The sequence below is a fragment of the Ciona robusta genome, unplaced genomic scaffold (genome assembly GCF_009617815.1).
Source record: "Ciona robusta unplaced genomic scaffold, ASM961781v2 AP042748.1".
NCBI lineage: Eukaryota > Metazoa > Chordata > Ascidiacea > Phlebobranchia > Cionidae > Ciona > Ciona robusta.
This window is the reverse complement of record NW_028323127.1, coordinates 77,030-102,604: the sequence shown is the minus strand read 5'-3', so window position 1 is coordinate 102,604 and position 25,575 is coordinate 77,030. Positions and strand designations below refer to the sequence as shown.

The 25,575-nt window shown below is 36.8% G+C and overlaps 1 long non-coding RNA gene across 2 annotated transcripts in view; it reads right to left on the bottom strand.

Moving 5' to 3' along the window:
- Nucleotides 1–1,241: 1,241 nt before the first annotated feature.
- LOC149723495 (uncharacterized) overlaps nucleotides 1,242–25,575 on the bottom strand; it is a 55,864-nt gene continuing 31,530 nt past the window's right edge. Inside the window, exons 1-3 of one of the 2 annotated variants that reach the window (XR_016386938.1) lie at nucleotides 4,014–5,196; nucleotides 3,665–3,795; nucleotides 1,242–2,113 (exon numbers count right to left, since the gene is read on the bottom strand). This is a non-coding gene — a long non-coding RNA (uncharacterized LOC149723495). Of the gene's footprint in view, nucleotides 2,114–3,664; nucleotides 3,796–4,013; nucleotides 5,197–25,575 lie in introns of those variants that run through there. The other variant, XR_016386940.1, reaches the window with a different exon arrangement.

The following is a 25,575-nucleotide window of genomic DNA, read 5'->3' as shown; positions in this document are numbered from 1 at the left end:
GCACTTTCCTTCTCACACTAAAACAAGAGGCACTTGGCACTACAATTCCCCTTATTTCGGACGTAATTGGATACTTCGAAGAAAACAACATCAGCTTTACTTCTGAAAATGGCTCGATTATGAGGATCCGCGCTGAACTTCCGAGGGCTGAACTAGAAACCATCACCCTCCACCCGATCCCGTGAGATGTCCCGATCAAAAAGATCCATGAACTGGCGACCAGACATAATTGGGGTGAAATTAAATCACACCAATATGGCCACCACCGAAATTTCCCTTCAATCAAAAATGGCTGGGTTAATCTAAGAATGGGAAAAATTAATAAGCAAAATATCCCTCCAGTCATCAAAATTGGGGGTAGATGGGTTACGGTAACCCGTCCGGGCGAGGAGAACACGCCTCTGTGCAACTACTGCAAACACAGAGGGCACCTTCAAAATAAATGCCCTAAAAAGGGCTTCTGTGCAGTCTGCAAGTGCAGTGGCCATACAACACGCAACTGCCGTATGGTTGCACCGAGGAAAAGGGCAGTGTTTCAAACAAATAAAGGCTCTACCCAAAACATCGCCTTTCAGTCACCCGCCAGGAAAGAAACAACCAAGAGAAGCCACTTGCCAATAAGCCAAACTTCTACACCAGCTGCCAACACCCGAAATGAAGAATGGACTCGAGTCGAAGGACGCCACTCAGGAACCAAGGAAAAAGGAAATTGGACAATTCCAACTGAAAACCACTTCCACATATTGCAACTGTTCGAAACCTCGCAAGAGGAAGAGGAAGTATTAATGACATCGGCTCCGGACTTACCATTGGAAAGACAATTGGACACGCCTTCTCCCAAAAAACAACCATCACCTAAAACCAAAAAAGAAAGGAATGCAACACCCGAGGAAACCTCAAAGAGAGCAAATGGCATAGAACAATCAGCGAACGAAAGATCCCCGTCTTCGCGACAACAACGTCCCGCTTCCCAACCCCCGAGAGCGCTGTTTGGCGAGGAGAACTGGGCGAACAAAGCGTATATCTCGCAATATCCGAAACTGCCCACACAAGAACCGGATGGAACAACGGAAGAGATCACACCGATGGAACCACTTCCACCAATCAGAAAAGAAAGGCCCACTTATACTCATGCCATACCGAGAACACCAAAGCGACCACGCCAAGAAGAAAAAGAAATAATCAAGTAGCGACATACTTTCACCTAGTACTAAATTACCAAAGTACACCCTCTGCAAGAAAAAATCATGGAGGATAAAATCGAATACGGGAAACTTATCAAAATTGCAACACTCAACGTAAATGGTTTAGGAAAAAAGATAATGCAAACTTATAACTTCATTATTGAAAACGATATAGATATTCTATGTATCCAGGAGGCTCATAGGCTTAGCAATGACCAAGCTAATGAATTAAGAGAAAAACGAGGGCTCGAAATTTATATGAATACCAAAGACGCTTTAGACCCCGATGTTAACTTCAGAAGCGGCACAGTAATATTAGTAAAAAAATTCTTAATGTCGTCGCACTACATCACGCATAAAATCATTAGCGAGAATCGCATTCAGAGCATTACTTTAAAGCGCAAACACGAAACTCTTATAATATTCAACGTCTACTTACCTGCTGGCGCAACGTACGACTGTATGAAAAAACGTGCTTCGCTTATAAACAAAATGAATACCGTAATGCCTGTAGAACATGTATCGCCAGTTATAATCGCAGGAGACTTTAATATGGTGCTAACCCCCTTAGACCACAAAAACTATTTCGACAAAAGAAAAAAAATTGATAGAAATGCATGGGCAAACTTTCAGCGGCACAGTCTCCTAAAAGATGCTTTTCGGGTTTTCCGCGGTTACCGTCTTGAATATACGCGAATCACCCGCAATTCAGCTTCAAGAATAGACCGAATCTACTTAAACCCGGCGAGTTTAGCATTGCTTATAAAAATAGAGCATAAACGAAATTACATAACAGACCACAATAACTGTCCGATACTCACCATAAAAGTAGAAACGAATAAAAGATGGGGCAGTTCGACCTACAAACTGAACAACCGGATCTTAGAACATCCTGATGTGATTGAATATCTTAGAATTGTATGGGACATCTGGAAAGCGAAAAAGCGAATGGTTTATAACTACCTAGATTGGTGGGAGCAAGGTAAACAATTATTAAGATCAACGGTACAAAACTTATCCCAACAAGTAAACCAAGGGGAAAAAGAAAGATACACCAAAGCCGTAGCTGAATTAATGCGCCCCGAAACTAGTACCGCTAACGAGGCACCTAACAGACAATATGAACTGCAACATAACATTGAGCGATATGAGGATAAAATATGTCAAGGTGCAATTATAAGATCCAAAGTAAAAACAATTGAAAATGATGAAAAACCTACCAGACAATTCTTTAGACTCGAAGCAGACGCTCAAAAACGTGAATCCATATACGCAATTAAAAAAGAAAACGGGACATTAACGGACCATCCAAAAGAAACTATGCAGGGAATATTTGATTTTTATAATAACCTATGGGGAAATAAATCAAAAACCAAAAACCAGAACGCCTACTTGAGCGACGTATTGCCACCCTCGCTTAACCCAAAATTAAAAAAAGCCCTTATCGCCCCGATTAACGAAGCCGAAATAAAACTAGCCATTCAAGATATGAAGGGGGATAGTTCACCCGGTAGTGATGGCTTTACCACAAAATTTTATAAATCGATGTGGCCATTCATAAAATTGGAATTAGTGGAGCTATACAATAATATATACCTACAGCAGATAATGCCTAATACAATGCGGACAGCAATTATTAAACTTATGCATAAAAAGGGCCCAAAAACGGACCTTAAAAACTGGCGACCGATCTCATTGCTCAATACGGACTACAAGATTCTAAGCAAAATCATAAGCAGACGCCTAGACCAAATTATTGAACACTTGATCAGTCCCTCACAAAAATGCGCAATCAAAGGGCGTACAATCGACCACTGTTTATATAATATTTCTGGCGCAATTAACGCTGCCAAGCATTTCAAAAAAGATATAACGATCATGGCTGTAGACTTTGAAAAGGCGTTTGACAGAGTCAGTCACGAATTTATCTATAAAGTACTAGAAAAACTAGACCTTCCAAAAGGCTTTATTAGGTGGATAAAAATTTTGTACAACAATATCCACAGTAAAGTTGAGGTAAATGGCGCATTTACGAAGGCAATCTATATGCGCAGAGGAATAAGACAGGGGTGCCCCTGCTCTATGATATTGTTTCTCTTAGGGGCGGAAATGCTGACAAGGAAAATAGCCGCGAATACTAATATTAGAGGCTTTAGAATAAATCAGACCGTATGCAAAATAGAACAATACGCAGATGATTTAACAATAATATTAGGAGATGCGAAATCTATACCTCATGTTTTTAAGGAACTAGATGCATACGAAAGAACATCTGGCCAAAAAATAAATAAGAACAAAACCCAGATAATGACGAACGTGAGTACGGCGCCCAAATACGCTACAAATGATACAATCAAAAATATGATAAAAGTCCTGGGAATATATTTTAGTCTAACAGAAAATTGTACGCAACGAAATTTAGATAAAGCGCAAGCGGCTATCACCTTCCTAGCAAATAAACATAGAATACGAAAACTTACCCTGAAAGGCCGCACCACCTTAGTCCACTCGTTGCTAATGCCGCAAATCTTACAAATCAGTAAACATGTCGTAATTCCGAAACACTTTACAAACAAAATCCAAAACGCCCTTTTTTCATTTCTCTGGTACCCTGGAAAGATCGAAAAGATTTAACGAATGGTGCTGTATGCACCCCATAAAAAAGGTGGTCTCTCATTCCCAAACATCCAAGCCAAAATAGAATCAGCGAAAGCTTCAAGAATATACGCAATCTCACAATTAACCCAAACTTCCGAGATCTGGCATGAATGGTTTCGTTATAACCTTGGATCTACGATAAAGATCCTCAACCCCGAAATTTATACTAACCTTGTACCGAGTACATTATTTCCAGATCCGACGCATAGGAGCATTAGATCTACTTTCCTTCTCTTAAATAAAAACGACGTTGCGTTAACTTCCAGTAAAATAAAACCGATCTATGCGGTTCTTACGGATCAATTTTTCCAAAACAAAAGTGTCATCGATAGCCCGCATGACTGGGAAAACATAACGTATCAGAAAAAACAGATAAAACCTCATTTCAACAATAAAGAACGAGACGTCGCTTATAAAATAGCCCATAACGCATTTCTTTTTGGGGATTTCTTCCGGAAAAATAATTTTGAACCACATTTTAATGGGCAAATCCAAATCAGAATCTGTAAATTCTGTCATCTACCTACGGACAACATAGAGCACGTACTATATGATTGCCAAAACGCAAAAAGTATATTAAATAAAATCCAACATCTATTAAACGCGATCTTAATAGAACCTCTAAAAATCACCAAGGAACTCGTCATGTTAAATAATGGTATTAATGCGAACAACTTCTTTGGGGCAAAAGTAATGAACATATTCAAAACCGAGATGATCAACCAAAAGTTAAGATTAGATATAGCCAATAAACTTTGCTGGCATAACGCAGAATTCCAACGTAAAATTTTATGGGTCGTCAAAACAAAAACTCGTGTAAATATACAAAAAAGCGTCGCAGTAAATGGAAAAGAAAAATCTCTCCAAATCTTTAATATCCGTGAATCCTACCCCAATTTACTTTAATGAAGGTCAAACTGTTCCAAGTGTAGCGAAATATAATTGTATCACTTTCTTTTTAGTGTAGTGCATCACTTGTTTGTATTGCGTTGCGTATAAATGCATCAATTGGCTTTTGCACCGTAATGTGTATGTGTATAGTGTTTCGCCCGCTGCAATGATGAGGACGTTGAGTTGCCACAAACATATTCTTACAATCACTTCTGAGCAGCTAAAAAAAGTACAAAAAAAAAAAAAAAAAAAAAAAAAAAAAAACTGAGCTTTGGCTCAACTATATATAAATAAAAGAGTTCTGGACCTAAAATACTTGTTTGACCATTTATCGCGCTACACCGCACAACGTAAGAGCTATCGGACTTCACCATTATTACATACCGTTATCACATTTGTCAGACTAACACATCGGCTACATTTGCACCGAATTGGGTTCAAAGTGTTTTCTTTATACGGAGACTAGTTTTCGAATTGAAGCACCCAACTCAGACATTTTAAGGCATTCTATTTGAATAAGGTAAGCATCTGAGCTTTGGCTCAACTATATATAAATAAAAGAGTTCTGGACCTAAAATACTTGTTTGACCATTTATCGCGCTACACCAGATCGGCTACATTTGCACCGAATTGGGTTCAAAGTGTTTTCTTTATACGGAGACTACTTTTCGAATTGAAGCACCCAACTCAGACATTTTAAGGCATTCTATTTGAATAAGGTAAGCATCTGAGCTTTGGCTCAACTATATATAAATAAAAGAGTTCTGGACCTAAAATACTTGTTTGACCATTTATCGCGCTACACCGCACAACGTAAGAGCTATCGGACTTCACCATTATTACATACCGTTATCACATTTGTCAGACTAACACATCGGCTACATTTGCACCGAATTGGGTTCAAAGTGTTTTCTTTATACGGAGACTAGTTTTCGAATTGAAGCACCCAACTCAGACATTTTAAGGCATTCTATTTGAATAAGGTAAGCATCTGAGCTTTGGCTCAACTATATATAAATAAAAGAGTTCTGGACCTAAAATACTTGTTTGACCATTTATCGCGCTACACCGCACAACGTAAGCATCTGAGCTTTGGCTCAACTATATATAAATAAAAGTGTTCTGGACCTAAAATACTTGTTTGACCATTTATCGCGCTACACCGCACAACGTAAGAGCTATCGGACTTTACTATTATTACATACCGTTATCACATTTTTAAGATTAACACATCGGCTACATTTGCACAGAATTGGGTTCAAGGTGTTTCCTTTATACGGAGACTACTTTTCGAATTGAAGCACCCAACTCAGACATTTTAAGGCATTCTATTTGAATAAGGTAAGCATCTGAGCTTTGGCTCAACTATATATAAATAAAAGAGTTCTGGACCTAAAATACTTGTTTGACCATTTATCGCGCTACACCGCACAACGTAAGCATCTGAGCTTTGGCTCAACTATATATAAATAAAAGTGTTCTGGACCTAAAATACTTGTTTGACCATTTATCGCGCTACACCGCACAACGTAAGAGCTATCGGACTTCACCATTATTACATACCGTTATCACATTTGTCAGACTAACACATCGGCTACATTTGCACCGAATTGGGTTCAAAGTGTTTTCTTTATACGGAGACTACTTTTCGAACTAAAGGACCTAAGTCAGATATTTTAAGGTATTCTATTTGAATAAGGTAAGCATCTGAGCTTTGGCTCAACTATATATAAATAAAAGAGTTCTGGACCTAAAATAGTTGTTTGACCATTTATCGCGCTACACCGCACAACGTAAGAGCTATCAGACTTCACCATTATTACATACCGTTATCACATTTGTCAGACTAACACATCGGCTACATTTGCACCGAATTGGGTTCAACGTGTTTTCTTTATACGGAGACTAGTTTTCGAATTGAAGCACCCAACTCAGACATTTTAAGGCATTCTATTTGAATAAGGTAAGCATCTGAGCTTTGGCTCAACTATATATAAATAAAAGAGTTCTGGACCTAAAATAGTTGTTTGACCATTTATCGCGCTACACCGCACAACGTAAGAGCTATCAGACTTCACCATTATTACATACCGTTATCACATTTGTCAGACTAACACATCGGCTACATTTGCACCGAATTGGGTTCAACGTGTTTTCTTTATACGGAGACTAGTTTTCGAATTGAAGCACCCAACTCAGACATTTTAAGGCATTCTATTTGAATAAGGTAAGCATCTGAGCTTTGGCTCAACTATATATAAATAAAAGAGTTCTGGACCTAAAATACTTGTTTGACCATTTATCGCGCTACACCGCACAACGTAAGAGCTATCGGACTTTACCATTATTACATACCGTTATCACATTTGTCAGACTAACACATCGGCTACATTTGCACCGAATTGGGTTCAGGGTGTTTTCTTTATACGAAGACTACTTTTTTAAGAAAAGGACCTAAGTCAGACATTTGAAGGTATTCTATTTGAATAAGGTAAGCATCTGAGCTTTGGCTCAACTATATATAAATAAAAGTGTTCTGGACCTAAAATACTTGTTTGACCATTTATCGCGCTACACCGCGCAACGTAAGAGCTATCGGACTTTACCATTATTACATACCGTTATCACATTTGTAAGATTAACACATCGGCTACATTTGCACAGAATTGGGTTCAAGGTGTTTTTTTTATACAAAGACCACTTTTTGAATTGAAGCACCCAACTCAGACATTTTAAGGCATTCTATTTGAATAAGGTAAGCATCTGAGCTTTGGCTCAACTATATATAAATAAAAGAGTTCTGGACCTAAAATACTTGTTTGACCATTTATCGCGCTACACCGCACAACGTAAGAGCTATCGGACTTTACCATTATTACATACCGTTATCACATTTGTCAGATTAACACATCAGCTACATTTGCACAGAATTGGTTTCAATGTGTTTTTTTTTATACAAAGACCACTTTTTGAATTGAAGCACCCAACTCAGACATTTTAAGGCATTCTATTTGAATAAGGTAAGCATCTGAGCTTTGGCTCAACTATATATAAATAAAAGTGTTCTGGACCTAAAATACTTGTTTGACCATTTATCGCGCTACACCACATCGGCTACATTTGCACCGAATTGGGTTCAAAGTGTTTTCTTTATACGGAGACTACTTTTCAAATTAAAGCACCCAACTCAGACATTTTAAGGCATTCTATTTGAATAAGGTAAGCATCTGAGCTTTGGCTCAACTATATATAAATAAAAGAGTTCTGGACCTAAAATACTTGTTTGACCATTTATCGCGCTACACCGCACAACGTAAGAGCTATCGGACTTCACCATTATTACATACCGTTATCACATTTGTCAGACTAACACATCGGCTACATTTGCACCGAATTGGGTTCAAAGTGTTTTCTTTATACGGAGACTACTTTTCGAATTAAAGCACCCAACTCAGACATTTTAAGGCATTCTATTTGAATAAGGTAAGCATCTGAACTTTGGCTCAACTATATAAAAATAAAAGAGTTCGGGACCTAAAATACTTGTTTGACCATTTATCGCGCTACACCGCACAACGTAAGAGCTATCAGACTTCACCATTATTACATACCGTTATCACATTTGTCAGACTAACACATCGGCTACATTTGCACCGAATTGGGTTCAAAGTGTTTTCTTTATACGGAGACTACTTTTCGAATTAAAGCACCCAACTCAGACATTTTAAGGCATTCTATTTGAATAAGGTAAGCATCTGAGCTTTGGCTCAACTATATATAAATAAAAGAGTTCTGGACCTAAAATAGTTGTTTGACCATTTATCGCGCTACACCGCACAACGTAAGAGCTATCAGACTTCACCATTATTACATACCGTTATCACATTTGTCAGACTAACACATCGGCTACATTTGCACCGAATTGGGTTCAACGTGTTTTCTTTATACGGAGACTAGTTTTCGAATTGAAGCACCCAACTCAGACATTTTAAGGCATTCTATTTGAATAAGGTAAGCATCTGAGCTTTGGCTCAACTATATATAAATAAAAGAGTTCTGGACCTAAAATACTTGTTTGACCATTTATCGCGCTACACCGCACAACGTAAGAGCTATCAGACTTCACCATTATTACATACCGTTATCACATTTGTCAGACTAACACATCGGCTACATTTGCACCGAGTTGGGTTCAACGTGTTTTCTTTATACGGAGACTAGTTTTCGAATTGAAGCACCCAACTCAGACATTTTAAGGCATTCTATTTGAATAAGGTAAGCATCTGAGCTTTGGCTCAACTATATATAAATAAAAGAGTTCTGGACCTAAAATACTTGTTTGACTATTTATCGCGCTACACCGCGCAACGTAAGAGCTATCGGACTTTACTATTATTACATACCGTTATCACATTTGTCAGACTAACACATCGACCCCGCAACGTAAGAGCTATCAGACTTTACCATTATTACATACCGTTATCACATTTGTCAGACTAACACATCGGCTACATTTGCACCGAATTGGGTTCAGGGTGTTTTCTTTATACGAAGACTACTTTTTTAAGAAAAGGACCTAAGTCAGACATTTGAAGGTATTCTATTTGAATAAGGTAAGCATCTGAGCTTTGGCTCAACTATATATAAATAAAAGTGTTCTGGACCTAAAATACTTGTTTGACCATTTATCGCGCTACACCGCGCAACGTAAGAGCTATCGGACTTTACCATTATTACATACCGTTATCACATTTGTAAGATTAACACATCGGCTACATTTGCACAGAATTGGGTTCAAGGTGTTTTTTTTATACAAAGACCACTTTTTGAATTGAAGCACCCAACTCAGACATTTTAAGGCATTCTATTTGAATAAGGTAAGCATCTGAGCTTTGGCTCAACTATATATAAATAAAAGAGTTCTGGACCTAAAATACTTGTTTGACCATTTATCGCGCTACACCGCACAACGTAAGAGCTATCGGACTTCACCATTATTACATACCGTTATCACATTTGTCAGACTAACACATCGGCTACATTTGCACCGAATTGGGTTCAAAGTGTTTTCTTTATACGGAGACTAGTTTTCGAATTGAAGCACCCAACTCAGACATTTTAAGGCATTCTATTTGAATAAGGTAAGCATCTGAGCTTTGGCTCAACTATATATAAATAAAAGAGTTCTGGACCTAAAATACTTGTTTGACCATTTATCGCGCTACACCACATCGGCTACATTTGCACCGAATTGGGTTCAAAGTGTTTTCTTTATACGGAGACTACTTTTCGAATTGAAGCACCCAACTCAGACATTTTAAGGCATTCTATTTGAATAAGGTAAGCATCTGAGCTTTGGCTCAACTATATATAAATAAAAGAGTTCTGGACCTAAAATAGTTGTTTGACCATTTATCGCGCTACACCGCACAACGTAAGAGCTATCGGACTTTACCATTATTACATACCGTTATCACATTTGTCAGATAAACACATCAGCTACATTTGCACAGAATTGGTTTCAATGTGTTTTATTTTATACAAAGACCACTTTTTGAATTGAAGCACCCAACTCAGACATTTTAAGGCATTCTATTTGAATAAGGTAAGCATCTGAGCTTTGGCTCAACTATATATAAATAAAAGTGTTCTGGACCTAAAATACTTGTTTGACCATTTATCGCGCTACACCACATCGGCTACATTTGCACCGAATTGGGTTCAAAGTGTTTTTTTTATACGGAGACTACTTTTCAAATTAAAGCACCCAACTCAGACATTTTAAGGCATTCTATTTGAATAAGGTAAGCATCTGAGCTTTGGCTCAACTATATATAAATAAAAGAGTTCTGGACCTAAAATACTTGTTTGACCATTTATCGCGCTACACCGCACAACGTAAGAGCTATCGGACTTTACTATTATTACATACCGTTATCACATTTTTAAGATTAACACATCGGCTACATTTGCACAGAATTGGGTTCAAGGTGTTTTTTTTATACAAAGACCACTTTTTGAATTGAAGCACCCAACTCAGACATTTTAAGGCATTCTATTTGAATAAGGTAAGCATCTGAGCTTTGGCTCAACTATATATAAATAAAAGAGTTCTGGACCTAAAATACTTGTTTGACCATTTATCGCGCTACACCGCACAACGTAAGAGCTATCGGACTTCACCATTATTACATACCGTTATCACATTTGTCAGACTAACACATCGGCTACATTTGCACCGAATTGGGTTCAAAGTGTTTTCTTTATACGGAGACTAGTTTTCGAATTGAAGCACCCAACTCAGACATTTTAAGGCATTCTATTTGAATAAGGTAAGCATCTGAGCTTTGGCTCAACTATATATAAATAAAAGAGTTCTGGACCTAAAATACTTGTTTGACCATTTATCGCGCTACACCGCACAACGTAAGAGCTATCAGACTATACCATTATTACATACCGTTATCACATTTGTCAGACTAACACATCGGCTACATTTGCACCGAATTGGGTTCAAAGTGTTTTCTTTATACGGAGACTACTTTTCGAATAAAAGTACCTAAGTCAGACATTTTAAGGCATTCTATTTGAATAAGGTAAGCATCTGAGCTTTGGCTCAACTCTATATAAATAAAAGAGTCCTGGACCTAAAATACTTGTTTGACCATTTATCGCGCTACACCGCACAACGTAAGAGCTATCAGACTTCACCATTATTACATACCGTTATCACATTTGTCAGACTAACACATCGGCTAAATTTGCACCGAATTGGGTTCAAGGTGTTTCCTTTATACAAAGACCACTTTTTGAATTGAAGCACCCAACTCAGACATTTTGTGGCATTCTAATTGAATAAGGTAAGCATCTGACTTTGGCTCAACTATATATAAATACAAGAGTTCGGGACCTAAAATACTTGTTTGACCATTTATCGCGCTACACCGCACAACGTAAGAGCTATCAGACTATACCATTATTACATACCGTTATCACATTTGTCAGACTAACACATCGGCTAAATTTGCACCGAATTGGGTTCAAGGTGTTTCCTTTATACAAAGACCACTTTTTGAATTGAAGCACCCAACTCAGACATTTTGTGGCATTCTATTTGAATAAGGTAAGCATCTGAGCTTTGGCTCAACTATATATAAATAAAAGAGTTCTGGACCTAAAATACTTGTTTGACCATTTATCGCGCTACACCGCACAACGTAAGCATCTGAGCTTTGGCTCAACTATATATAAATAAAAGTGTTCTGGACCTAAAATACTTGTTTGAATACTTGTTTGACCATTTATCGCGCTACACCGCACAACGTAAGAGCTATCGGACTTTACTATTATTACATACCGTTATCACATTTTTAAGATTAACACATCGGCTACATTTGCACAGAATTGGGTTCAAGGTGTTTCCTTTATACGGAGACTACTTTTCGAATTGAAGCACCCAACTCAGACATTTTAAGGCATTCTATTTGAATAAGGTAAGCATCTGAGCTTTGGCTCAACTATATATAAATAAAAGAGTTCTGGACCTAAAATACTTGTTTGACCATTTATCGCGCTACACCACATCGGCTACATTTGCACCGAATTGGGTTCAAAGTGTTTTCTTTATACGGAGACTACTTTTCGAATTGAAGCACCCAACTCAGACATTTTAAGGCATTCTATTTGAATAAGGTAAGCATCTGAGCTTTGGCTCAACTATATATAAATAAAAGAGTTCTGGACCTAAAATAGTTGTTTGACCATTTATCGCGCTACACCGCACAACGTAAGAGCTATCGGACTTTACCATTATTACATACCGTTATCACATTTGTCAGATTAACACATCAGCTACATTTGCACAGAATTGGTTTCAATGTGTTTTTTTTTATACAAAGACCACTTTTTGAATTGAAGCACCCAACTCAGACATTTTAAGGCATTCTATTTGAATAAGGTAAGCATCTGAGCTTTGGCTCAACTATATATAAATAAAAGTGTTCTGGACCTAAAATACTTGTTTGACCATTTATCGCGCTACACCACATCGGCTACATTTGCACCGAATTGGGTTCAAAGTGTTTTCTTTATACGGAGACTACTTTTCAAATTAAAGCTCCCAACTCAGACATTTTAAGGCATTCTATTTGAATAAGGTAAGCATCTGAGCTTTGGCTCAACTATATATAAATAAAAGAGTTCTGGACCTAAAATACTTGTTTGACCATTTATCGCGCTACACCGCACAACGTAAGAGCTATCGGACTTCACCATTATTACATACCGTTATCACATTTGTCAGACTAACACATCGGCTACATTTGCACCGAATTGGGTTCAAAGTGTTTTCTTTATACGGAGACTACTTTTCGAATTAAAGCACCCAACTCAGACATTTTAAGGCATTCTATTTGAATAAGGTAAGCATCTGAACTTTGGCTCAACTATATAAAAATAAAAGAGTTCGGGACCTAAAATACTTGTTTGACCATTTATCGCGCTACACCGCACAACGTAAGAGCTATCAGACTTCACCATTATTACATACCGTTATCACATTTGTCAGACTAACACATCGGCTACATTTGCACCGAATTGGGTTCAACGTGTTTTCTTTATACGGAGACTACTTTTCGAATTAAAGGACCTAAGTCAGATATTTTAAGGTATTCTATTTGAATAAGGTAAGAATCTGTATTGTGGCTACTCTACTCTCAGGTTCTCTTACCGAATAGAAACGACGTTCGCTGATATTCCTGTTTTTCTGCACCTTGACAAGTCGATCTACAACACCGGAAGCACCATACAGCTCTACAACACCGGAAGCACCAACAGCTCTACAACACCGGAAGCACCAACAACTCCACAACACCGCCACAACAACAACTCCTCGACACCGGAAGAACGGTCACCTCCACAAAACCGGACGACCTACCCAGTCTGTGGATATCGCCGTTGCGGTTGGATATACTTACTCCGACAATAAAGAAGACGTCGACCGACTTAGTATCGGAACAATACCGACGAACAACCGTCATAGATCCTCTCCACGTCTCTGCACAGATTCTTCGCATTAACTTCGAAGAACGTCGAGGCAACCGAGAACACAACTGGTAGATCATCACCCCTGCATTGAATCCGGTAAATTTGTGTTATTTCCTTGATATATAAATTTAAATAATTATTTTCGGCGAAACGGTAAAAATCGAACAATAACAAACAAACATGACAACCCAACAAACCCCGGAAATTGAAATAAAACTAGAGAGAACAATCATGGTCCAACTTACTGGTACGGTAGAGCAAATGAGTGTATCAGTCTTCATGGAACTCTTTGCCGAAGGAGCTCCACTTTTCCACATCGCAGATTTTGTCGAAGGAGTAATAATGGAAAGCTACAAAGAATGTACATTTCTTCTTACCCTGAAACAAGATGCATTAGGCACATCAATCCCCCAAATTTCGGACATAATTGAATACTTTGAAACCAATAACATCAGCTTCACTTCCGAAAACGGATCTACCATGAGAATTCGGGCAGAACTTCCGAGGGCTGAACTGGAAACAATCACCCTCCACCCAATACCATGTGATGTCCCAATGAAGAAGATTCAAGACCTGATAGCCAAACATAATTGGGGTAAAATTAAATCTCACCAATTTGGTCACCATCGAAATTTTCCGTCGATTAAAAATGGATGGATCAACCTAAGAATGTCCAAAATCAATAAAGGAAACATCCCACCGGTGATTAAGATTGGCGGCAGATGGGTAACTGTAACCCGCCCAGGAGAAGAAAACGCGCCTCTTTGCAACTATTGCAAACATAGAGGCCACCTCCAAAATAAATGCCCGAAAAAGGGATTTTGTACAATTTGTGAGTGTAGTGGCCATACAACACGTAATTGTCGTATGGTTGCGCCAAGGAAAAGGGCAGTCTTCCACTCAAACAAAGGCTCCACCAGAAACCTCGCCACCCAGTCATCAAACAAAACAACACCACAACGAATATTACACCAGGAAATTCAAACATCAACCCCGATCACCCAAACCGAACAACCGGAATGGCATGTGGTCAAACGCAAAAACCAACCACAAGAAAATATTGCAAGCAGCTGGTCTATTCAAACAGAAAATCACTACCGGGTATTGGAGCTATTTGAAAACTCAAGAGATGAGATATTCATAAATTCGGCCCCTGAGATGGAACTAGAAAACATAATCAAAAATGCCCAAATAGAGAGCGGAATCCCAATCTTAAAACAACAACAAAAAATGACGAGCACGACACAAGCAAAGAATACACCGAAAAAGAACAAGACATTAAAAGGCAAAACACAAGATGAGAGTAAATCCAAAACAAACCCAGTTCAATACAAAAAGTCCGATGATGTTCAACAAAAGGCCCAAAGAACCAAAGAAATCTCCACAGATTCAAACCAAAATACAAGCGAAACCATTGACCAGGAACAAGTAGAGAACATGGAACCAAGATCATCTTTAGAAGTGTCCTTAACCCATCCACCAACACCCACTCGTTATGAATGGCCAAGAATCTTGAGCCAACATGTGAACCACCGCACGCCAAAACGCCCCCGACAAGAACATGATGGAGCAAAACTACCCGAAACATGACACAGTTGTCAACATCATAGTACCAAAGTACCCAAAGCAATACCAACGATGACATGGACAAAATGGAAAAAACAGTGAAACAAGAGAACAATCTAGTTATTGGAACATTAAACATCAATGGATTAGAAGCAAAAACATCTAAAGTAGTAAATTATATGAAACATAATAATATTGACATTCTATGCGTGCAGGAAACACATAGGCTGAACCATGAAATTGAATCTAGTTTATTTGAAAATTTCGGGTTGGTTATTTACACGAACACAATAACCTGCGCATCGTCCGATCATCACTTTCGACACGGAACCGCCATAATTGTAAAAACTCACTTGTTAACGACGCACCAGATAACCCATAAAATACTCGCCGAAAACCGTATTCAATGCATAAAAATGCAAAGAAGAAACCAAACTATCGAGCTTTTCAACATATATTTACCCCCGGGCGAAAAACATAGAAGTACACGTAAAGAACTAATCGATAAGATTGAATCCGATTTGCCGGAGGCAAATTCAGGCCCTATCTACATTATGGGGGACTTTAACATGATCCTCTCACCCCTAGATAACATGAAATATTTTGATAAAAGAAATAAGATGGATAGAAAAACATGGAGCCGACTTGCAGACCGCTTTAACATAAAAGATGCTTTTCGATACCATAGAGGTGACCGATTAGAATATACCCGTATTACAGCCAACACGGCGTCGCGTATCGATAGAATTTACGGAAACCCAGAAGGACTAGAGATCCTGACCCACATAGAGCATAAGTTTAATTATATTTCGGATCATAACAACTGTCCTATCATATCTATATTAATCGAAAATAACAAGCGTTGGGGACCTTCGTTATATAAAATGAATAACTTGGTACTACAACATAAGAGCGTGAGCGAACATTTAACAATCATGTGGGAAATATGGAAAACACAGAAACGCAGGATACTTAACGTTCTGGATTGGTGGGAAATGGGAAAAGATATGCTTAAAAATATAGTCCAAACTACTTCGCAACAAATCAAAAAGGGGGAAAAAACAAGATACATAAACGCTGTAAAACAATTGGAGCACGGTACAATAAAAACAAGTCCCATCGACATGACGCTTAGTGAGCTTGAAACTCAACAAAATATAGATCTCTACGAAGCAAAAATTAATAAAGGAGCAATTATTCGGTCTAAAATTAGGGTAATAGGGGACGATGAAAAACCAACAAGAGATTTCTTTAGATTAGAAACAGATGCACAAAAGCGAGACGCAATATATATGGTAATTAACAAAAACGGTCAAGTAACGAAAACACCGCAAGAGACGGTAGACACAATTTTCACCTTTTACAACGAGCTATGGGGTAAAGACGAAATAATCGAAAATCAAGACACCTACCTCGAGAGAATACTGCCAATTAAGATTGATCAATCAGAGATAAAATTAATGACTGCACCCATCGGAGAATTAGAAATTCATAACGCCATACAAGAATTAAATAACGATAGTTCCCCAGGGGAAGATGGAATAACCACCAAGTTTTATAAACTAATGTGGCCTTGTATAAAACAAGACATGATAGAGTTATATAACAATATATTTCTTAAAAAAGTAATGCCCCTATCAATGAGAACAGCCATAATAAAATTAATATACAAAAAGGGACCCAAAAAAAATCTAAAAAATTGGAGACCGATTGCCCTTCTAAATACGGATTACAAAATTCTAAGCAAAATTATCAGTAAGCGTTTGGAATTAGCAATTGACAGAATAATTAGCCCCAACCAAAAATGCGCAATTAAAGGTAGAACTATAGATCATTGTCTGTACAATATCTCGGCTGCCATAAACGCTGCGAAACAAACAAACGGTGCCCTTACAGTAATGGCAATAGATTTTGAAAAAGCTTTCGATCGGGTAAATCACCGCTTTATATTCAAAATCTTGAAAAAACTTAACATACCAGAACAATTAATACAATGGATTAAGATTTTGTACACGCAAATTATTAGCAAAATTGAAATAAATGGAGCACTCACGAAAGACATCTACCTAAACAGAGGCATAAGGCAAGGATGTCCCTGCTCCATGCTTTTATTTCTAATTGGATTGGAAACCCTAACACAGAATATAAATGCGAACGTAAACGTAAAAGGGTACAAAATTGGTAAAATAGAATGTAAACTAGAACAATATGCAGATGACCTGACCCTACTCATTACGGAACCTGGCTCAATAATTCACGCAATGAACGAATTAAAAAAATATGAAACTTTCTCTGGACAACAAATTAACTTGAATAAAACCCAAATTATTACCAACGATAGAGAAATGGAAAGAACGGTGCTAGAAATATTTCCGGGCGAAGCCATACAGAAAACGATAAAAGTTTTAGGAATTTATTTTAGCATTAGCGAAAACTGCACCCAAAGTAACCTGGAAAAAGCAACAAAAACAATCAATTTTTTGTTGAAAAAACATCAACATAGAAAACTTACTCTAAAAGGAAGAGTTACTTTAATTAACGCTCTTATTATGCCACAAATCCTACAAATAAGTAAACACATTGTGATCCCAAAATGCTTTATAAACCAAATTCAAAACTTACTATATAGATTTTTGTGGTATCCAAGCAAGATTGAAAAAATTAAACGAATCAAATTAATTGCCCAACGTGAGGATGGCGGTCTACTCTTCCCGCAAATTAACATAAAAATTCTCGCCGCAAAAACAACCAGAATATACCACATCTCAAGACTAGAGAAAATAGAAAATCTATGGGAAGAATGGTTCCGTTATAATTTTGGACCTACAATGAAAAATCTCAATACACGTATCTATAGCAATTCGGCTCCAAACACAATTTACCCTGATCAAATCCATCAAGAAATTAGAACATCCTTACGTATTTTACAAAGGCATGATTTCGAATTGGTCTCCGGCAAAATTAAACCTATTTATACAGTGCTATTAAAAAACTTACTATTAAAATCCCATGCGAATCGAGAACTAAAATGGGATGTTATAACATTTAATCAGCGAAACAGTAAACATTACTTTACAAACATTGAATGCGACACTAATTACCGCATTGCCCACAACGCATTTTTATATGGAGACTTCTTTCGAACCAATAATTTTAATCCTTACTACGACGGAAAAATACAAATCCGATCATGTAAATTCTGCCGACAACAAACAGATAACATTAATCACGTGATTTTTAATTGCGATAATGCCCAACAAATAATAAAAGAAATGCAAGAACTTCTAGATAAAATTCAAGAAAATCCGCCAACTCTAACAAAAGACTTCATTTTTTCGAACATAAACTTAAATAAAAATGACATACTGGCAGCCAAAATGGTTATCACATATAAAATCACAATAATAAATGAAAAACGGAAACTTGACAAAGAAAACAAAAACATTTGGCATAATGAAAAATTTCAACGTAAAATATTATGGATTGTAAAAAAACGAATTCGTTCGCTTATTCAAACCAACATATTCAAATACGGCGTCGAAAAAACATTAGTAAATTTTGGATTATCGAAAGATTATCACCAATTACTCACGTAAAGCTCCAGTCGCGGTATGTTACACAACCTCCCCAATCGTATGTAGAGTGCGTCTTGCAGATATCACTAGTATGACTTCATCCAATCACTTCTTGGCATTTAATGCATATTTCTACTTTTAATAGTTAATGTGCTATTCAATGATTAATTATGTTATTCAAAATATGCTTTAGTGTACCATTAGATTGTATTAACACTGCGTTTTTTTTTTTTTTTTTTTTTTTTTTTTTTTTTTTTTTTTTTCTTTCGAATGACCCTTTGTTTATTCATTCTTTAATGTGTATAGTTTTTTCGCCCCACGCTGCAATGATGAGGAAATTGATTAATCCCCAAAACTAGTGTAAACTGTTTGTTACAATCACTTCTGAGCAGCTAAAAAAAAAAAAAAAAAAAAAAAAAAAAAAAAAAAAAAAACTGAGCTTTGGCTCAACTATATATAAATAAAAGAGTTCTGGACCTAAAATACTTGTTTGACCATTTATCGCGCAACGTGAGAGCTATCGGACTTTACTATTATTACATACCGTTATCACATTTGTCAGACTAACACATCGACCCCGCAACGTAAGAGCTATCGGACTTTACCATTATTACATACCGTTATCACATTTGTCAGACTAACACATCGGCTACATTTGCACCGAATTGGGTTCAGGGTGTTTTCTTTATACGAAGACTACTTTTTTAAGAAAAGGACCTAACTCAGACATTTGAAGGTATTCTATTTGAATAAGGTAAGCATCTGAGCTTTGGCTCAACTATATATAAATAAAAGTGTTCTGGACCTAAAATACTTGTTTGACCATTTATCGCGCTACACCGCGCAACGTAAGAGCTATCGGACTTTACCATTATTACATACCGTTATCACATTTGTAAGATTAACACATCGGCTACATTTGCACAGAATTGGGTTCAAGGTGTTTTTTTTATACAAAGACCACTTTTTGAATTGAAGCACCCAACTCAGACATTTTAAGGCATTCTATTTGAATAAGGTAAGCATCTGAGCTTTGGCTCAACTATATATAAATAAAAGAGTTCTGGACCTAAAATACTTGTTTGACCATTTATCGCGCTACACCGCACAACGTAAGAGCTATCGGACTTCACCATTATTACATACCGTTATCACATTTGTCAGACTAACACATCGGCTACATTTGCACCGAATTGGGTTCAAAGAGTTTTCTTTATACGGAGACTAGTTTTCGAATTGAAGCACCCAACTCAGACATTTTAAGGCATTCTATTTGAATAAGGTAAGCATCTGAGCTTTGGCTCAACTATATATAAATAAAAGAGTTCTGGACCTAAAATACTTGTTTGACCATTTATCGCGCTACACCAGATCGGCTACATTTGCACCGAATTGGGTTCAAAGTGTTTTCTTTATACGGAGACTACTTTTCGAATTGAAGCACCCAACTCAGACATTTTGTATATACCCGCACGACTTCTGTTTCTGCCAGCAGAATAGATAGAATATATGCTAATCAAAACATCCTTCCGTTAGTTTTAGATATCCATCATGTGACAAACAACTTTTCGGACCACAACTGCTGCCCAATAGTTAAAATTGCAATGGAATTACGCAAAAAATGGGGTCCCTCCTTTTACAAAATAAATAACAATACGCTAAATCACAAAGACTTTCAAAATGCTATATACACCTACTGGAAAAATTGGCGGTTACAAAAACGATGTATATTCAATATTTTGGAATGGTGGGAAAAAGGGAAAATAATGATAAAAAACGAAGCTATGGTTTTTTCAAAATATACAAGCCACGTTGAACGAATTTGTTACATAGAATGTGTAAAAAGATTAAATGACATTAAAATAAACGATAAAAATTTTGAAAATAATCATAAATATATAAACCTACAACATAGTATAAACGCATATGAAGATAAAAGAAACCAGGGAGCTCTAATCAGGGCGAAGATAAAAAAATACGACAATGAAGAACAACCAACAAAAGATTTTTTTCATTTTGAAAAAACGACGCAATCCCAATGTAGTATATACAGTATCGTTACGAAACAAGGCCTACTAACTGAAAATAGAACTGAAATAATCAATAACATACACGCATTTTATACCAACCTATGGGGAATAGAAAATAAAACAGAACATCAGAATAACTACCTGAACGAAATTGAACCAATAACATGGGACAAAGAAGAAACGGATTACCTAAACAGACCAATAACAGAGGAGGAAATAGAAAACGCCATAAACTCCCTAAATAAAGATTCTTCTCCAGGTTGTGATGGACTCACACCTCAACTATATAAAATGATGGATAAAGAATTCTCCAACGACCTGGCCGAATTATATCACAATATATATCTCAAAGAAGCCATGCCACTCTCAATGAGAACCGCCATAACAAAACTAATTTTTAAAAAGGGAAATAAACAAGAGCTAAAAATTGGCGCCCAATATCCCTTTTGAATAACGATTATAAAATACTCAGCAAAATAATTAATAACAGAATTAAACCAACTCTAAACAGATTGATAAGTACTAGCCAAAATTGCGGAGTTGCCAATAGAGACATACATAAAGCAATATATAATATACAAAGTGCGATCGACTCAGCCCAAGCATTAAACAAACCACTAACCATAATAGCAATAGACTTCGAAAAGGCTTTTGATAGAGTGGATCACCGTTTTCTACATAAAATATTGGAAAAACTGGATTTCCCATCCTATATAACTAAATGGGTAAAAATTATATATACCAATATAATAAGTAAAGTAGAGATTAATGGCACTTTTACAGAAGATATCCCAATAAAACGAGGTATAAGACAGGGTTGCCCCTGAGCATGACTCTCTTTATCATAGGAATGGAAATCTTAACTAGAAAACTAAATCGCAACAATCAAATAACTGGATATAAACTAAGGAATATAGAAACGAAATGCGTTCAATATGCTGATGATTTGACAATATTAACTGAAAACGCATCATCACTCTATGAAATAAGGAAGGAACTTGGTCACTATGAAATAGCATCAGGACACAAGATAAATATGAATAAAACTCAAATAATAAGTAATAATACCGAAACAAAAGACGCCCTAACAACGGTCGACTGGGGAAACAATTTAAAACAAGAAATAAAAGTTTTGGGGATCTTCTTTAGCTTAAGCTGGATGACGGTAGATAAAAATTGGGAAAAAGCTGTGAATACCATAAAATATATACTGCACAAGAATAAACATAGAAAATTAACAATCAACGGAAAAGCCCTACTAATTAATTCACTAATCGTACCACAACTCTTACATATAGGCAAACACATTCCCCTTCCAACCAAATACGAAAATCTAATGACTCAATCAATATTTCAATTTATCTGGGCACCATCGAAAATAGAAAATATTAAACGCTCAACTCTCCAACTACCGAAAATAAAAGGTGGTAGAGGAATCCCAAACATAAAAACAAAAGTATTAAGCGCTCAACTCAGCAGGTTTTTTGAAATATCACAATTAGAGGCGATAACCGAACTATGGCATGAATGGGTCAGATATCAATTGGGATCCAGTATTAAAATTATCAATCCGGATTTACATACAAATACGGCCCCAAACACAATATATCCAAACTGTCTCTATAAAATTTTACGTCATAATCTATTCAAACTGAAAAATTCAAACTTTATTTGGGAAAATGACAAATTAAAACCAATCTATGAACAGCTACAAAGTCGATCCAGAATAGAAAACAAAATAGTTATCGATGGCGCGACACTTTCATGGGAAAAAATAAATTGTGCTTCGAAACAACTAAAACCTTTTTTTACAAATAAAGAACGAAACTCAAACTACCTGATTGCAAATAAGGCATATAGGTTTGGCGATTTTAAAAAGGGCTATGCTTCAAACTATTACAGAGGTCAAGTGCAAATAAGAAACTGCAAGTTTTGTAGAGCAACAGAAGACAACATAACACATATATTACTAAAATGTCCAGTAATTAAAGAACTAATGCTCCAAATAAGTATGTACGCAAATAAAATATTTACATATAACTCAAAAATAACTGAAAAGCTAATAATGTACAATATCCCCGATGGAAACAAAATGATTGGCATAATAAAACTGTTAACAATAACAAAATCAGAAATAATGGATGCAAAAAGAAATTTAGACAAAGACAATGAATACACCTGGAATAATAAAAAGTTTGTTAGAAACAAATTATGGATAATTAAAAACAAATTTGGATCCTTTGTGTCCAAACTGCAAAAAGGGGTCACATCCGATCAACTGAAAAATATCCTCCAACTGAAACAGCATCCATAAAAACGGGCTCTAGCAAATCAATCCCATGATTTCCAACCTAAATTCTTTTCACCTGGTCACTATTTTAATTGTTCCCATATAATCTATGGATGTAAGTTTATTTAAATCCACTTGCCAAATTGCTACTTGCCAAATTAATTTTATACTGTCAGGATTTTCGCCCATTGTTGTGTGCATGTGTCTTTCAATTCGTGTACTGCAATGATGAGGTCATGACGACTCCTAACTTGAAACTATGATTCAAAAGGATCGAAACTCTGAGCAAAAAAAAAAAAAAAAAAAAAAAAAAAAAAAAAAATTGACTCAACTATATATAAATAAAAGAGTTCTGGACCTAAAAAAAAAAAAAAAAAAAAAAAAAAAAAAATCTGAGCTTTGGCTCAACTATATATAAATAAAAGAGTTCTGGACCTAAAATACTTGTTTGACCATTTATCGCGCTACATCAGATCGGCTACATTTGCACCGAATTGGGTTCAAAGTGTTTTCTTTATACGGAGACTACTTTTCGAATTGAAGCACCCAACTCAGACATTTTAAGGCATTCTATTTGAATAAGGTAAGCATCTGAGCTTTGGCTCAACTATATATAAATAAAAGAGTTCTGGACCTAAAATACTTGTTTGACCATTTATCGCGCTACACCGCAAAAAGTAAGAGCTATCGGACTTCACCATTATTACATACCGTTATCACATTTGTCAGACTAACACATCGGCTACATTTGCACCGAATTGGGTTCAAAGTGTTTTCTTTATACGGAGACTAGTTTTCGAATTGAAGCACCCAACTCAGACATTTTAAGGCATTCTATTTGAATAAGGTAAGCATCTGAGCTTTGGCTCAACTATATATAAATAAAAGAGTTCTGGACCTAAAATACTTGTTTGACCATTTATCGCGCTACACCGCACAACGTAAGAGCTATCGGACTTCACCATTATTACATACCGTTATCACATTTGTCAGACTAACACATCGGCTACATTTGCACCGAATTGGGTTCAGAGTGTTTTCTTTATACGGAGACTACTTTTCGAATTGAAGCACCCAACTCAGAGATTTTAAGGCATTCTATTTGAATAAGGTAAGCATCTGAGCTTTGGCTCAACTATATATAAATAAAAGTGTTCTGGACCTAAAATACTTGTTTGACCATTTATCGCGCTACACCGCACAACGTAAGAGCTATCAGACTTCACCATTATTACATACCGTTATCACGTTTGTCAGATTAACACATCGGCTACATTTGCACAGAATTGGTTTCAAGGTGTTTTTTTTTATACAAAGACCACTTTTTGAATTGAAGCACCCAACTCAGACATTTTAAGGCATTCTATTTGAATAAGGTAAGAATCTGTATTGTGGCTACTCTACTCTCAGGTTCTCTTACCGAATAGAAACGACGTTCGCTGATATTCCTGTTTTTCTGCACCTTGACAAGTCGATCTACAACACCGGAAGCACCATACAGCTCTACAACACCGGAAGCACCAACAGCTCTACAACACCGGAAGCACCAACAACTCCACAACACCGCCACAACAACAACTCCTCGACACCGGAAGAACGGTCACCTCCACAAAACCGGACGACCTACCCAGTCTGTGGATATCGCCGTTGCGGTTGGATATACTTACTCCGACAATAAAGAAGACGTCGACCGACTTAGTATCGGAACAATACCGACGAACAACCGTCATAGATCCTCTCCACGTCTCTGCACAGATTCTTCGCATTAACTTCGAAGAACGTCGAGGCAACCGAGAACACAACTGGTAGATCATCACCCCTGCATTGAATCCGGTAAATTTGTGTTATTTCCTTGATATATAAATTTAAATAATTATTTTCGGCGAAACGGTAAAAATCGAACAATAACAAACAAACATGACAACCCAACAAACCCCGGAAATTGAAATAAAACTAGAGAGAACAATCATGGTCCAACTTACTGGTACGGTAGAGCAAATGAGTGTATCAGTCTTCATGGAACTCTTTGCCGAAGGAGCTCCACTTTTCCACATCGCAGATTTTGTCGAAGGAGTAATAATGGAAAGCTACAAAGAATGTACATTTCTTCTTACCCTGAAACAAGATGCATTAGGCACATCAATCCCCCAAATTTCGGACATAATTGAATACTTTGAAACCAATAACATCAGCTTCACTTCCGAAAACGGATCTACCATGAGAATTCGGGCAGAACTTCCGAGGGCTGAACTGGAAACAATCACCCTCCACCCAATACCATGTGATGTCCCAATGAAGAAGATTCAAGACCTGATAGCCAAACATAATTGGGGTAA